This window comes from Eriocheir sinensis, chromosome 26, assembly GCF_024679095.1.
Source record: "Eriocheir sinensis breed Jianghai 21 chromosome 26, ASM2467909v1, whole genome shotgun sequence".
NCBI classification, from domain to species: domain Eukaryota; kingdom Metazoa; phylum Arthropoda; class Malacostraca; order Decapoda; family Varunidae; genus Eriocheir; species Eriocheir sinensis.
The window spans coordinates 10,213,434-10,230,933 of record NC_066534.1 but is presented as its reverse complement, the minus strand read 5'-3'; the positions used below and the strand labels follow the sequence as shown (position 1 = coordinate 10,230,933).

The following is a 17,500-nucleotide window of genomic DNA, read 5'->3' as shown; positions in this document are numbered from 1 at the left end:
ACCCATAATGTGTAGCCTTATTTTGGGTATGTTTGAGACTGCTCAGAGATTTCCCCCCGCTGTTGTATGACTTCTGTAATGACGTTTCTTGTACAGTATCTTTCTTTTCCCAAGAGATATAATCATCCAAATAGAATTACATAATCTCCGGTTGTTGAAGTGAGCTGATAAGCCATCTTGTAACCCTTACTGTCATCAGCATAACTGTTCACAATAAATCCTTTGAGCTCATAGGACACACACACACACACACACACACACACACACACACACACACGGTCTGACAGGGCGGTTCGAGCCCGCTCAGGCCGGATTCTTTCCGTTGACTAGGAGTGGTTACTGTCCCCACTTGAGCAAGGGGGATGGGGTATGTGGTGTGTGAGGTCCTGGCAGTACCCATAGATCGATGATAAAGAACACTTGCTTACCTGCTGGCGAGTACGAGTCCAACACGTGATCAGGCCGTAGTGAATTACACACACACACACACACACACACACACACACACAGAGAGAGAGAGAGAGAGAGAGAGAGAGAGAGAGAGCTCCGTAGTGCAGTGATTTGTTCGCTCGGCTCATAACCAAGAGGTTCCGGGAATGACTCCCGGAGACGGATGGAGTCTCCACTGCCCACCCAGCAATGAAAGTTGTATCCCGGCTCCCGAGGGTGGGTGGGGATGTGAAGCATTGGCCGTACCCAAAGATGTCACTTGAGGTCCAAGTTCATTCTGGAAAGGTACTGGCCAGCAATAAGGAGTCCATCGCGTGATCAGACCACGGTGAATGACACACACACACACACACACACATCATACTAATTATACAATCACTGCCGGGAGTGCGGCGTAGTGTTGCCTGCGTTGTTCATGCATACTCTTGTCATTCTGCCAGAGGAAATGTGCGGCGTAGTTAGTCAGAGCGTGTGTTGTTTGTCCACAACCGATAAACATGTGCAACTGACACACAGACAAGACCCTCAAGGTCATCTGATTGCACCATGTAGGCTATGGCGACAAGGAATCGTCCACACTGTCACAGGGGAACTTAATTCGAGCAGGTCACAAGGTTTTTATGTGTACGGTTAAATAAAACAACGACTACATTGCCCCGTGCATGGACTGACTTATTGGTGAAAGCAAGAGAAAGGCCATTGAAAGCTGTCACCTCCAAGTTAAGCTATGGAACGTTTCTCTTTCAGCGAGAAATGCAGCTCAACAAATGAGGGCATCCCGAAAAAGAACGCTGAAACACTGGGATGAAACCTACAGCATGAATCTTTTTCCTCGAACGCTTCTTGTATGGTTCGAGTTTTGGTTGCAGCAGAGAAAGGATCACAAGACAGTATGCCTCACCCACAATGAACCGGCGCCCTTCTCTACGGCACAGTACACCATGACTGCTCTTCGGAGGGACTGACTGTCTCGAGATCCGCTGATCGAGGTGGCTGCCCCTTCACTCCTCTTCCTCGCGATCTCCCTGCAGCACCTTCCCTTCACCTTGCCGTAAATCTTTCTCCCTTCTCCCAGAGCACTTTCATTTATAAATGCGTGGCCGAGATGAATGCCAGATAAGAATGATGTAAGACTGTGGCCTTTCTTTCTCACACACAGTCCACCCTGCCTCGATTCCATATGTCCTTGGTGAAAACATTTATAATACTTTAACGGAGGATTTGGAAGGGTAAAGTAGGAGAATATGTAAGACCAGATGTGGGTAGGTATTCCGATTAATAAGCAAATAGAAAGCTAGACTAGATGACTATTCGGATATGTGAGAAGGTATTTTGGAAACGCGAAAGGAGAGGAGTGTTGTAAAAGAAACTACCAACTATACTTTCAAATAATTTATCATCGAGTGTTGAGACTGTAACTGTGTAACTATTGGATACCACGAAAAGAAAATAATTGAAAGGTTGTGCAATGGTGATGTCGCACACACACACACACACACACACACACACACACACACACACACACACACCTAATATGACAGCAGACAACAAAGGAGGCGGGGAGTACCCTCTGAAGACATGGTTTACCCCAAGGACGTATTGTAATGCGGGACGGCGAGGCAAGTAAAACCACTTCGAGCTAGCTGGCCGAGCTGGGCGGAGAAAGTGAATAACATATGTAAAGTGAACACGCTGGAGAGGACTTTTACCCGGGATGGTAATGTATCAATCAATCACTAGGGGTATAAACCGGGGGGTTGCGTCGCCTTGCTCACCTTATGACGCCATTTCCGCGTTGTGTTGGGGGTCCTCTTGACAAATCTCCTTGCATACCAATTTCCTATCATCAGTACCACATGGCAGAATCCATCGACTTCCTCAAGCCACGAGCTCTGTGGGCATCCCCTTGGCCTCCTCCACTCGATATACTGTATCTTACAGAAACAACCCAGGTCCGAGTTATGGGTAGCGTGCCACATGCCCGCATAGCCGGAGTTGGTTTTCACGGATTATGCAGGTAATAGGCCTCGATTCAGTCTCACGGAGTGATCATTGTCTTGACACAAAATTGATTACAGTAGTACTATGATTATGCATAGGCATTTATTACCAAAGGCATAATTATGTATACTGACACTCTAAGTACCCTCTACCTACGACATGTAAGTTAATCTAGAATATAAAAACTGGATTTTATCGGAACGGGGCGAAGCTGATTAGCAAAGTTAGGGAAGGGCATCATCACTTCAGTCTGCTTCTGGCGATTCATTCTCCAACGACTAATCGCTTCTCATTTCTTCCTTACATCCGTTCCTCTTTCTCCCCTCTTCCTATTCCGTACATTATCATTTCTTCCCTTCCATCCGTTCCTCTTTCTCTCCCCTCTTCTTTTCCCATACCTTCTCATTTCTTCCCTTCCATCCGTTCCTCTTTCTCTCCCCTCTTCTTTTCCCATACCTTCTCATTTCTTCCCTTCCATCCGTTCCTCTTTCTCTCCCCTCTTCTTTTCCCATACCTTTTAATTTCTTCCCTTCCATCCGTTCCTCTTTCTCTCCCCTCTTCTTTTCCCATACCTTTTCATTTCTTCCCTTCCATCCGTTCCTCTTTCTCTCCCCTCTTCTTTTCCCATACCTTCTCATTTCTTCCCTTCCATCCGTTCCTCTTTCTCTCTCCTCTTCCTTTCCTATACCTTCCAATCTTTAGGCCTACCGATCCATTACTTTTCCTTCCCTTCTATTCCTTTCCCTTTCTCTCCTCGTCCCTTCCCTTCCATACCTTGGCCCTTTCTTACCTTTTAACGTGCAATTGTTTTTTTCTGTTTGCTGTCCTTGATGTTGGTGGTGGTGCATGGTATTTTGTCGTCGTCGTCGTAGTAGTAGTAGTAATTTGGGGAGGCGGTGGCTGAGTCGTTAGAGTGACGGCGCCGCGTTCAGGAGGACGCGAGTTCAATCCCCGCCACCAAGCTGGGATTTTTCAGCCGCCGCCGAGTGGCTTAAAACTATCCACATGCTGTCCAGAAGACCACCTATCAACCCAGACTCTAGATTCTAGGATTAAAGATGAGCTCCGGGAGGGCAGCATGAGCCAATGCAAGATGGCGCCACTATAAACACTCGCCTGCGCCAGAACGGGCTGGGCCGACCATCAGGGCCCACCGGGAAGAAGCCTTGGGCCGACCGGCCCCACCGGGAAGAAGACTTGGGCCGACCATCAGGCCCCACCGGGAAGAAGCCTTGGGCGGACCATCAGGCCCCACCGGGAAGAAGCCTTGGGCCAACCATCAGGATCCACCGGGAAGAAGCCTTGGGTGGACCATCAGGCCCCACCGGGAAGAAGCCTTGGGCGGACCGTCAGGCCGTAAAGTTTGGTTGGAGTAGTTTAAATATGCTCCCCCACCCAAATACACCGAGTTCACGCAGGTCCCCCAAGATCGTTGGGGGAAGGGGATTAATTCGGCTTCTTTACTTGCTAACCAAGGGGGGGCTGCGCCCCCCCTGAACCCCCCCCCCTCTTAAAGGTGCGTGTTCTAATAAAATAAAAAAATAACCACGCGTGGTGGACCTGATGCGTGGGCTAATGGCTAACTAAGCGTACCATCGCTAACCTAGCGTACCATCGGAAACGGTATTAGGTAAAGGTGCGTGTTCCAAAAAAAAATAATAATAAATAACCACGCGTGGTGGACCTGGTCTCACATGCGTGGGCTAACGGCTAACTAAGCGTACCATCGCTAACCAAACGTACCATCGGTAATAGTATTAGGTAAAGGTGCGTGTTCTAAAAAAAAATAACCACGCGTGGTGGACCTGGTCTCACATGCGTGGGCTAATGGCTAACTAAGTGTACCATCGCTAACCTAACGTACCATCTGAAATAGTATTAGGTAAAGGTGCGTGTTCCAAAAAAATAAATAAATAAATAAATAACCACGCGTGGTGGACCTGGTCTCACCTAGCGTTTCATTGCTAACCGGATCGTTGGCAACGCTGCTCATATTGCAATGGCGTCGCCATGTAAACACATCGTCCGTATGTATAATATGCCCTTAAGTACAATATGGAGGCGTAATATCGTATTTTCGAGGTGAGGAGTGATTTTCAATAATTACCTTGCCTGGTTTCCGTACGTTGTAAAAAAAAACCCGGAACGTATGAAATTTCCCTACATCTAAGTAATTGTAAGGAATTTCCCTACATCTAGGGTATTTTTCAACCAATCATAACTCAAAAACTATGCATTTGCGACGCATTTCATGTTTACCACCGCACTCACCGAAGACTCAATGGCCCCTAGCCATTTTTGGTTGCGAGGGGTGAGTATGGGCAAACACTAGAATAATACCCACATACCACCCTTTTGGCCTTCTCCTTCCTTCCTCTCTTCATACACCCTGCCACAGTCAATCCCCCACAACGCAGCTTCAAAAGTGTTTACTGCTGCATGTTGGCCTTGGTCTGGCCGACGCCCAGCTTCCCATCTCTCAGGTTTGCCTTTGGCGCACCTGAAAGGGGCGATGTCGCTCGTGAGAATCCCAGTCTCAGTTATAGTATTATAGCCAAAGTGAGTTGAACACCGTGAACGGCTCTTTCCTCACCTGAAAGGGGCGATGTCGACCATGAGAATGAGCTCGCTCCCACAACCTAGGGCGAGGAAGGGGCGTTAGTCTCGGCCCCAAAACGTCTTGGTGTGACGTCACGGAATGACAAACTGATCGCAGGTTAGGCCTGCTTGAGACCTGAGATTTCCTTGGTAGGCCTCCAATATCAATATAAGGTCACTGGTATTTTATTTCCATTATAAATATTTACCGTTCTCCCGCAATAATTAAAAGAAGGCAGATTGACCACTTTTGGCAACGATACCTTGTTTTGACCCCTGACACCTCTGAATTTTGTTGACACGACAGATTGTAGGGGAGATATGGGAGCACAACAGGCCTCTTTGTTTCAACATCCATCTCTTCCCTCTCGCTCTCTCGCTCTCTCCCTTCTCTCTCAAACTTCTCTCTTTCTTCTTGAAGCGAATTGAAATTTTTTTTCGCGGGATGGAAGACGTGTCTCAGAAAGTCGTTCCATCGAATCCATATAGTCATAACAAAAAAACTGCTTTCCCTTGATCAATAATGGTAACGCAGGTGCTGGCACATCTTTCAACATCTGTTATGTGTATATGGGTTCGTTCCCATTGCTGATGAACTGGTTCGCTAAAGCCGCGAGTGAACCAGACATAGAGACATACGAGTCAATAAATCTCAAGTCATTTATGATGACTTCATGGTATTTGTGAATTGAATGTTTTGGTCTTAGTTTGATTTTCAAGTCAGGTAGCGTTAATTCACGCAGGATTAACAACATGTCGTAATCCGCATTATGTGCAATGAGAGTGAGCTGCAATTTGTGATTTTTCATTTAAAGGTTGCATCTATTACAATAAGCTCCAATGTAATTGTTTCCTGATTTTTCATGGTCATGATGTTTTACTCCTTTACCTTTTGAAAACCCGTATTTACAGAGAAGACAGTGAGTTTGTTCATTGTGACGTGCCGTATCTTCATCGGTCATATTGATTTTATTGTAGCCTTTAGAAAAATTTTACCTCTTCCATGAACGCTGCATTGTATGAATAAAATGGTTTACAGCATTACTTCCACAATAGGATCCGCTTTCTACTGTTTCTCCGTTTCTATTCACTATAATGTAAGCATACGCTATGGCAAAGTGATGTCTCTTTACACTCGTTCGAAGAAGGCTCTACTCTCAAAGTCATGGAATGGTAAATAAGATGGCTCCTATGCCTTAGCATGGTTAATAAATTTCACAGTATATCCCGCGGGTGGGAATCTTAGTCTTGTGATCATCATTGGGTGCTCAACAAGCATTGTCTTGTTCTCACAGGCACACAAATTTCCATGCAGTTTTTCCATGCTGCATGGTTCTTTTTCATTTCCTGCCGCAGGATAGTTTCCTTAATCAGTTAATTAGAACACCAACGAGGGAAGAAAATATTTTTGATTTGTTGTTAACTAATAGAGAGGACATAATAAGCAACATTGAGGTTGGGGATTCATCAGGTTACAGTGATCATCAGGAGATTAGATTTAATATTAAATGGGAGGATAGAGTCGGCAGAAACAACACTTAATACCTGACTTCAGGAAGGCGGACTTCGAGGGGTTAAGAAAGCAGCTGCAAAGGTTTAAGAAAGTAAGATCAGAAGTAGCTGAGAGCTTAAACCATAGGGTTCGTTATGTTGGGAGTATAGAACGTGTAGGAGTTCCTTTTCCCTGGAGTTCACCATTGGAATACGCGTTCGCCTGGGAGCTCTCCAACAATGTTTGAGCGAAACTATAGGGATTCAGGAGTATTTATACCCAAATCAACAAGAAGATATCCATAAGGACGCCAATATACAGCATATTTATATATATCTACAAACTGGTTTGCCTTCTCTTTTCCGAATATTTGTCTGCCCAGAGTGTGAATTTGAGATAAATCTGACTTATTTAATAACACGAGGGAAGGAAAGGGAAGGAGAGGGAGGGAGGGGGGAGGAGAGAGAAGAGGGAGGGAGAAAGGTATGATGGAAGGGAGAGTTGAGCGAAACTATAGGGATTCAGGAGTATTTACCCAAATCAACAAGAAGATATCCATAAGGACGTGAATATACATATATATATATATATATATATATATATAGATATATATATAGAGATAGATAGATATATATATATATAGATATTGATATATATATATATATATATATATATACAAACTGGTTTGCCTTCTCTTTTCCGAATATTTGTCTGCCCAGACAGTGAATTTGAGATAAATCTGACTTATCTAACCCTCTCGCGCACGATGACACATTTCGTGTCATCAAGGGTAAAAGGTTCTGGCGGACGATGACGCGAAACGCGTCATAAAAGTAAAAAAAAATAAAATAAATAAAAGTAAAGTTTTCGATGAAATTGCGTCAAATTTGGGAGCGTCAGTTGTTGGGATAAGTTTCTTAATAGTAACATATGGCAACCTTTCTAAGGAACGTAGATGAGGAGCTATGAGCGATTTTTATTTGCTAGGCTACTCTGACGAGAGAAAAAAAAAATACAGTTTTCTCGGTGTAACTCGGGAACTAAAAGACGTATGAGGATTTTGAAGATACCATAAAAATCCGTTTAAATTCCGTTTCGGAACATATATTCGGCTAAAAACGTTGGCCCACAAAATTTCGAGCTAGCGAGTGGGGAAGAGTTAGTACCTCGGATTTATTGTCTACAATACTCTATACGGAGACTTGTAACAGAGAGAGAGAGAGAGAGAGAGAGAGAGAGAGAGAGGTCAGAGTAACAAGGGTGAGCAAGGAAACCACAATACCAGCGAGAATAGTGATTATTATCCACAGCCAGAGTAGGAACAAGGACTGTCTTCCTCATGCCTTCCCATCGTCCACGCCGCACCCACCCATAGCCAGTCCCATGCGTTCTGAGGGGGGCGGGGTGGATGAGGGAGCCTCCTCTCGCCACTGAAGGCCGACGTGAACCTACCTACCCACCTACCTTCCCACTTACCTACCGACCTACCCACCTACCTACCTACCCACCCACCTACATACCCACCCACCTACATACATACATACATACATACATACATATAAACATAAACCTACCGAACGGGCGCAAGCCACTCCCGGTGAGGTATATATGGGAGGTGAGAAGGGAGCTGAAGCCCTCCAAAGACCCTTCCCATGTCCTCACTAACCGTTTCCCTTTTGTCTCACCAACACCGGAGAGTAGTTCAGCATGCTCTCTAAAGACAGATCCTCTCTTTACCCACACGACACTACATTCTCACAACATATACACCTTTTCCCAAAATTAAAATTTCAAAATGGCGCACATACACCAAGCCTCGGAGTCCCTGACTGGGGGACCACAAATTCCCCAGGAGGACTCCCCTTCTGGCTGCCGACCCGAGAGGTGTCTTGATAACTCCTCGAACCTCTTTCTTCTCAATTTCTGCAACATTCGCGGTCTTCGCTCTAATTTTCATTCTGTGGAACATCATCTCTCCTCCTCTAAACCTCACCTTCTCTTCCTTACCGAAACACAGGTTTCTGAGGCTACTGACAGCAATCTCTACTCTGTTCCCTCCTACTATCTCTATCCTAAATTTCAATCCAAAGCTGGATGTTGCGCCTACGTGCGCAACGACATCAATGCTCTCGTGCCCACAACCTTGACTCTTCTGAATTTTCCACCATCTGGCTAAGACTTCATTGTCATTCTATTACTAAATACATCTGTGCTGTTTATCTCTCACCTAACTCTACCAACTATGTAAAATTCTTTGACTATTTGAATTCTAAAGTGAAGCACATCTTGACCCACTCTCCCTTCGCTGAAATCTCCATCCTAGGAGATTTCAATGTTCACCACCAGCTTTGGCTTTCATCCTCTTTCACTGACCATCCTGGTGAACAAGCCTACAACTTTGCTATCCTCAACGACCTAGAGCAGTTGGTCCAGCACCCTACACGTATTCCCGACCGTCTTGGAGATCGGCCCAACATTCTAGACTTCTTCCTTACCTCAAACCCTTCTGCTTATTCTGTCAAACTGTTCTCTCCGTTGGGCTCCTCCGATCACAATCTTATTTCTGCATCCTGTCCTATCGCTCCTGTACACCTTCTGGACCCACCGAAGAGGCGATGCTTCTGGCATTTTGCTTCAGCTCGGTGGGACGACCTGAGGATGTACTTTTCCGATTTCCTGTGGAATGATTATTGCTTCCAGGATAGAGACCCCTCTGTGTTCTCAGCGCATCACAGAGGTGATTGTCTCTGGAATGGAGGCATACATTCCTCGTTCTTTCTCTACTCCTCACGCTAAAAAGCCTTGGTTTAATCACGCTTGTTCTCGTGCTGTCAATGATAGAGAGGTAGCTCACAAAAGGTACCAGAGCCTTCAAACTAATGCTAATTATGAACTTTACATTTCTACCCGAAATCGTGCCAAATCTATTCTCCGACTAACCAAAAATTCTTTCATTAATAGAAAATGTCAAAACCTTGCTTTCTCTAACTCTACCCGTGACTTCTGGCATCTAGCCAAAAACATCTCCTCCAACTTCACTTCTTCATATTTACCACCACTCCTCAGTCCTGACAACACTGCCGTCTCATCTATCTCTAAGGCTGAACTCTTCTCTCAAACTTTTTTTTCTAAAAACTCCACTCTGGACGATTCTGGGCATATTCCTCCTACTCATCCCCCCTCTGACTCCTTTATGCCTGTTATAAAGATTCTTCAAAATGATGTTTTCTATGCCCTCTCTGGCCTCAATCCTCAGAAGGCTTATGGACCTGATGGAGTGCCTCCTATTGTCCTTAAAAACTGTGCCTCCGTACTGTCACCCTGCCTGGTCAAACTCTTTCGCCTCTGCCTGTCAACATCTACCTTTCCTTCTTGCTGGAAGTATGCCTTCATACAGCCTGTGCCTAAGAAGGGTGACCGCTCCAATCCCTCAAACTACCGTCCTATAGCTTTACTTTCTTGTCTATCTAAAGCTTTTGAATCAATCCTTAACCGGAAGATTCAAAAGCACCTTTCCACTTCTGACCTTCTATCTGATCGCCAGTATGGGTTCCGCAAGGGGCGTTCTACTGGTGATCTCCTAGCCTTCTTAACTGACTCTTGGTCATCCTCTCTTAGCCGTTTCGGTGAAACTTTTGCTATTGCGCTGGACATATCAAAAGCTTTTGATAGGGTCTGGCACAAATCTTTGCTTTCTAAACTACCCTCCTACGGTTTCTATCCTTCTCTCTGTACCTTTATCTCCAGTTTCCTTTCTGACCGTTCTATTTCTGCCGTGGTAGGCGGTCACTGTTCTATCCCTACATCTATTAACAGTGGTGTCCCACAGGGTTCTGTCCTATCTCCCACTCTTTTTCTGTTGTTCATTGATGATCTTCTTTCCAAAACGAACTGTCCTATCCATTCCTACGCCGATGATTCCACTCTGCATTACTCAACTTCTTTTAATAGAAGACCCACCCTTCAGGAACTTAACGACTCAAGGCTGGAGGCTACAGAACGCTTAGCCTCAGACCTTACTATTATTTCCGATTGGGGCAAGAAGAACCTGGTGTCCTTCAACGCCTCAAAAACACAGTTTCTCCACCTATCCACTCGACACAATCTTCCAAACAACTATCCCCTATTCTTTGACAACACCCAGCTATCACCTTCCTCAACACTAAACATCCTCGGTCTATCTATCCTTAACTCAAAATCTCAACTGGAAACTTCATATCTCATCTCTTACTAAATCAGCTTCCTCGAGGCTGGGCGTTCTGTACCGTCTCCGCCAGTTCTCCTCCCCTGCACAGTTGCTGTCCATATACAGGGGCCTTGTCCGCCCTCGTATGGAGTATGCATCTCATGTGTGGGGGGGCTCCACTCACACAGCTCTTCTGGACAGAGTGGAGGCTAAGGCTCTTCGTCTCATCAGCACTCCTCCTCATACTGATAGTCTTCTACCTCTTAAATTCCGCCGCAATGTTGCCTCTTTTTCTATCTTCTATCGATATTTCCACGCTGACTGCTCTTCTGAACTTGCTAACTGCATGCTTCCCCCCCTCCCGCGGCCCCGCTGCACTCGACTTTCTACTCATGCTCATCCCTATACTGTCCAAACCCCTTATGCAAGAGTTAACCAGCATCTTCACTCTTTCATCCCTCACGCTGGTAAACTCTGGAACAATCTTCCTTCATCTGTATTTCCTCCTGCCTACGACTTGAACTCTTTCAAGAGGAGGGTATCAGGACACCTCTCCTCCTGTATTTGATCTTCCTTTCGGCCACCTCTATTGTTTTACTTTAGGAGCAGCGAGTAGCGGGCTTTTTTTTATTATTGTTTTCTTTTTTTGTGTGCCCTTGAGCTGCCTCCTTTGTTGTAAAAAAAAAAAATACATATAAACATACATACATACATATAAACATACATACATATATATATACTATATATATATATATATATATATATATATATATATATATATATATATATATATATATATATATATATATATATATATATATATATATATATATATATATATATATATATATATATATATATATATATATATATATATATATATATATATATATATATATATATATATATATATATATATATATATATATATATATATATATATATATATATATATATATATATACATATCAAAGTCTTCCTATAATCTGTCTGTCGATGTCTCCCTCTGCAACAAGGGTGTAGGGAACGAAACACATTCTCATGCCACACGCCATGACAACCGCGTGCAGTGACAATCAATGGAGACACTGGTTTTATCGCGAGGCTACACTTTACATGCCAATGCGGCGGTGGCAGGAGGGTATATGTGGCGGGGCAGCGGCGGGGCAGGCACATTTCTCTCTCCGTCAGTCTCCGCGGTGGTCGTGATGGTCAGCTCCACACAAGTAAGTGATTGGTTCGCGATCTCCACGGCTTCACGCCTGTTGCATCCATCTGAATGAGCGGGTTTATTGAGTGTGTGTTTCGTTTTTTATTAGCAACCATTCTGAATTACTTATGAGTGACCATTCATCGAATGTGTGTGTTGCTAATATTCAACAGCTTATTGTGCTGTTGCTTTCGAGACGCGTTTATCCTTACGACGCGATATACTCTTGATCGCCAACCTTCTCTGAGTGAGCTTGGAGCTCACAAGTGACGGATCTTTGACTCAAACCTCCAGCCCACCCACACACGGGAGGCGGGACACAACCCCCGGCTGACACCCGACACCCAGTCACTGCTAAGTGGACAGGGGCACGGATTAAAGGATATTGCCCATTCGTCTCCACTCCGCCCGGGAATCGAGCCCGGGACCTCTTGGTTGCGAGTCGAGCGCGCTAACCTCTACGGAGCTCCCCATCTGTGTGTGTGTGTGTGTGTGTGTAGGTGTGGGCGGGGGATGCTTAGCTTCAGCTCTTATCAAAAGTCGTTCCTTGAGCTTCTTATATTACGGATTGTCGACAGTTTATCCCCCCCCCCCTCCCTCATCGATGTGTGATATTATTATTATTATTATTATTATTATTATTATTATTATTATTATTATTATCATTATTATCATTATTATCATTATTATTATTATTATTATTACCATTATCATCATCATTATCATCATTGTTGGTGATGGAGTTCTAAGTTTTAGCAGTAAGCTCAGTTGAAAGTACCAGTGTAGTTTCAAAATCGTCACTATAGATGTGTTGAAGCTATGATAGGAGCGTGACGGTGAGCGAAGATGAATTGCAAGCCTTTACTAATGGGAGAATTAATACACGAGACAGGTAGTTATAAAGGAAGGCTTTTTATTAACTATGAGTCCAAAGATCGATTCAATACACGAATATAATTGTGGTTCAAAAGCTCGAGTTAAATACCTTGAGTGTGTGTGTGTGTGTGTGTATATATATATATATATATATATATATATATATATATATATATATATATATATATATATATATATATATATATATATATATATATATATATATATATATATATATATATATATATATATATATATATATATATATATATATATATATATATATATATATATATATATATATATATATATATATATATATATATATATATATATATATATATATATATATATATATATATATATATATATATATATATATATATATATATATATATATATATATATATATATATATAATTTTATCATATAACTTTTCTTTATTTTCTGCGAAACTCAATTTTTTTTACGAAGATCAGTGCTTCCAAGGGATATTTTTAAAGGGTTTTCAAACACCCAAATCCGTTGTGAAATGAGGTAGAGTAGTAATACCGTTTCAGCATCTGTGATGAGAAGATGAAGTGGCGGGGGTGTCTGTCTGTGTTACTTGGCAAGACTGTGATAGTGCTACTGAGGGGGGTGGAAATCAGAGCGCACACACACACACACACACACACACACACACACACCTCTTCGTGACGCAACAGGTAGAGCGCTGCGCGCTGCCAGGCTTCACGGTCTGCCAGGGTAGCGGTTCGAGCCAGCTCAGGTGGTATTCAGCTGACCAGGAGTGGTTGCTGGATGGGGTGTGGGGTGTGTGAGGTCCTGGCAGTACCCAGAGATCGACTAAATGAACACTTGCTCTGTCGGGAGGGTACCTGCTGGCGATTACGAGTCCAACTCGCGATCAGGCCGTGATGAATTTTACACACACACACACACACACACACACACACACACACGGTATAAAGTAAACTATTACTGATGATGACTTTGCTGTAGATCAGGGGTCCCCAACCTTTTTGTTCCTCTGTACCCCTTGGGCATTTTTATAGGTTCCCGTGTACCACTAAAAAATTAGGATAAAAAAAAATTGAAACTGTAATATTTTGATATTAGTTTATAATGAAATCTGTATGTGTAGACTTATGATATAATTTAAATAACAGTTTTGCTTACTAGAATGAGGAAATTGAAAAAAAAAACACTGGGGGTACATGTACCCCAGGTTGGGAACCCCTGGACTGTAGATAATACAATTTACTGCTCCTAACCAAAACAAAAGCTGTATGGCCAGTGTTTCGCCTCTTCTCAATATCATCATGCGTTACACCACTGGGTCACAAAAAACGCAACAACAAAACGATAGAAAATAACAACAACAACAACAACAAAAAGATTAATAATAGCAACAACAAAACAAAACAACAAAAAGAATAACAATAGCAACAACAAAAACAACAACAACTAATACTAATTATTTTACTATTATTTTCCACAGGCCGTGGTGGTGGTGGTAGCGATAGCAGTGGTGGTGGTGGCTCTACTACCGGAGACCGCCACCGGTATGCCCCAGCTGAAGAGTAAGAGGCGTAAACTCAGCCCCTACCCCCTCAGGAAGACGTATGATAATGTGAGTCACCTTCCGGAACAATACAGTTGGTTTCGTTATTCTCAGACGCTTCCGACTCTTATAACAGATATCTCCCAAGGCCGGAGAGAAGATTAGTCTGTTTCTCAGGAGTTGTTGTTTTTTCCGCTTTCATGGTGCGGAAGCCTGGTCTTGTTAATCTGTCACTAGGCTCATAAGACTAGCCATGGAAATACGCACAACCTTTATGAAAGCCTTCCAAATGTCCGTGAGTGTGTAAGCCCCGATATATTTGAGAATTAGGGCCTCAACACCCATACTACTACTACTACTACTACTACTACTACTACTACTATTTTTCAAAATTTTACTACTGCCTCCATCCATTAGAGTTGCGTTGTGAGAGGTATCTTTTCTTATAGTCTTTCACAAAGCAATTCATTGGCCCCAGCCCGCCATTGACTATGGCCGACAACCATCTTTATTTAGTATTTCAAACATTATTAAACAAATTGTTCTTAAGCTAACAAAGCTTGTGGTTAATACGACTATCAACCCCCGTCGCCTCAAAGTCCAGGTCAGCAATGTGGGTGGTTTTGGGTGCAGGTGACCTGGCTGATCTCAGGAGGGAGGACAGCCTACATCTCATCCAGGCGACCACATAGCTTCTCGGCTGCTGTTTCTTATCCGCCACTGTTTCGGCGAGTCTTGCGGAAGCTCTGCGACCTTGGTCCCATCCCTCCCGACGTCGTGAATACTAACTATACTTCCTTCTTCATACGTTCTGTTTTCTCTTGTTCATTTCTTCTGTGGGATGCATCGAGGATCAGGTCTCTGTGGCAACAGGCCATGGGATCAAAGAACTACTACTAGGTACTACTACTACTACTACTACTATAACCGCTGCTGCTGCTATTGCTGATCAGAATTAAGCAAGGTGCCTCTTTTACAGTTCGCCTTGAAGGGCTTCCTCCCCCACCGTGTCCCTTGCTGTTGGTATGGCTACGACGCTGAAGGCTACTCCAGGTGAGTCTTTTGAGCTAACTGAGAGAGAGAGAGAGAGAGAGAGAGAGAGAGAGAGAGAGAGAGAGAGAGAGAGAGAGAGAGAGAGAGAGAGAGAGAGAGAGACTCATTGCTGTCAATATACTTTTTTTCCTGAATGAGCATTTCTCCAAAATAATCATGTTCTTGCGTGTTCTTCCTTATTTCGAAACATACACCAAAACATTCCTACAGAGGGCACATCTGCTTCGAGTAATGACGGTGTTTCATTTCCAGGAACGGGCGGGACGTGTCGAAGCTCATCCCCAAAATAGAGGAGATTCCAACAATGTAATACTTGGTGAGTCTCTCCTCTCCAGACGCCATCCCTGTAATATGACGCAGTACTCGACTCTCTAACTCGACCATGTCAATACCAAAGAATGATGCAGTAAGGTCTCACATCTAACGAGCAACAGGCACCAAAAACACGCGTTAGATGAGAATCAGTTAGATGTGAACTCGTTAAATGCAAGATTTTACTACAGGTATACTTTCCTTTACATTAACACAAGAGAAGATGGCGCCACTATAAACACCTGCCTGCGCCAATACGAGCTGGGGCCGACTACCATCCAGACCCCTCAAGCAAGCCTACCGGCGCTATAGGCGTAGACGTAAAAAAAAAAAATGCATGCAGAAACTAACGAAAACTATAAAAGCACCTATTCAGATTCATATATAATTATACAATGCTAATTCATAGGAACAGTTTTTTAGTAGTTCCTTCTTTTCATATTCAGCCTTTATAGAAATTCAGTAACTCATATTTACCTGCTTCCTTCTTTTTTCAGACTCGGCCTCGTCCCTCATGAGAACGCCAGCACCACAGGGAGGACCCTTCCGTCTGTGGTCAAGACGAGGCTGGTTTATTTTATAGTGAAACCAAATTGTCGAGCCCGTTTTGGCGTTGGCTCCCAGGTCCATTTCTCCTCTGCTCTGCCACAGTCCCAACACCTATTTTTTCCTCTCATATGTTACCTATAGCCTACATATGAGAGGAAGGGATAGGTGTTGGGACTGTGTGGCAGAGCAGAGGAGAGGAAAGGACCCGCGGGAGCCTACGCCAGACCGGCCTCGACATATTTGGAAGACTAAAGTATACTCTTATATTTAAGGGTTTAAAGTTATGAATGCACCTATTTTTATGTCAAATAAATTAATAACATTTATATAATGATGCAAAAAATATTACTGACCTTAAGACTGAAACCAAACTATTTAAAAACTGAAATGGTCACTACATTAAAATGACAGAGTATTTACTTGCTCCGTGAGTTAGGGAAAAGGATACCCATATAACACAGGAATCACGAGCAAAAAGTTGAGGAAATGTGAATGAAAATGATGTATCCCCATTGCGTCATATCATAAAAGTTCAGCCTCCCCTTATTGTGCAGCCCCCTAGCTTAGGCACTGGCCGTCGCTGGCATGAAACGGGAAGGAAGGAGCCTAGATGATGACTAGGTAAAGTTGGGGGCGTATGCCAAGATGCGCGTGACCTCGGTGGTTGTCTCCGTCACGTCAGCCTGTGATGGGACATAGGGCAAGTGTGACATCTGGATTGCCAAAGTTTACCTCTCCTAGGTTTCCTTAGCTACACATTTATTGACCGGCCCAAATGGAAGTATGAACAGCTGGGTGGACTGCATGTTGACTGCCCAAGCCGAGATCGAGGCCGGACCCTCGAGTTCGTAGCTAGCCAGGCTAAGCACTACACCACGGAGGCACTTTATTTTTATTATTATTATTATTATTATTATTAGTAGTAGTAGTAGTAGTAGTAGTAGTAGTAGTAGTAGTAGTAGTAGTAGTAGTATCATTATTTTTGTTATTAATATCATTATTATTTTATTACCATTATTACATTAGTAGCGGCAGCAGTAGTAGATACAATAGTAGCAGAAGGTTAATAATAGTTGTAGTAGCAGAAGTAGCAACAGTAGTAGTAGCATTTTTCTTTATTAAAGGAAGCTTAAAACTAAGCCCACACGTGCCTCAAACTATTACTACTACTACTACTACTACTACTACTACTACTAACTACTATTTCTA

General features: G+C 43.4%; 2 protein-coding genes across 4 annotated transcripts in view; both read left to right on the top strand.

The window, feature by feature from the left end:
- Positions 1–16,324, top strand: part of LOC127003748 (uncharacterized) — a 107,828-nt gene extending 91,504 nt beyond the window's left edge. Inside the window, exon 5 of one of the 3 annotated variants that reach the window (XR_007757378.1) lies at positions 15,842–16,233. The gene's annotated coding sequence lies outside the window, so the exon portion shown is untranslated. The other 2 variants (XM_050870745.1, XM_050870747.1) reach the window with 2 other exon arrangements.
- The window catches only part of LOC127003747 (cryptochrome DASH-like), a 52,686-nt gene continuing 37,330 nt past the window's right edge, over positions 2,145–17,500 (top strand). The window contains exon 1 of the mRNA XM_050870738.1: positions 2,145–2,167. The gene's annotated coding sequence lies outside the window, so the exon portion shown is untranslated. The remainder of the gene's footprint in view (positions 2,168–17,500) is intronic.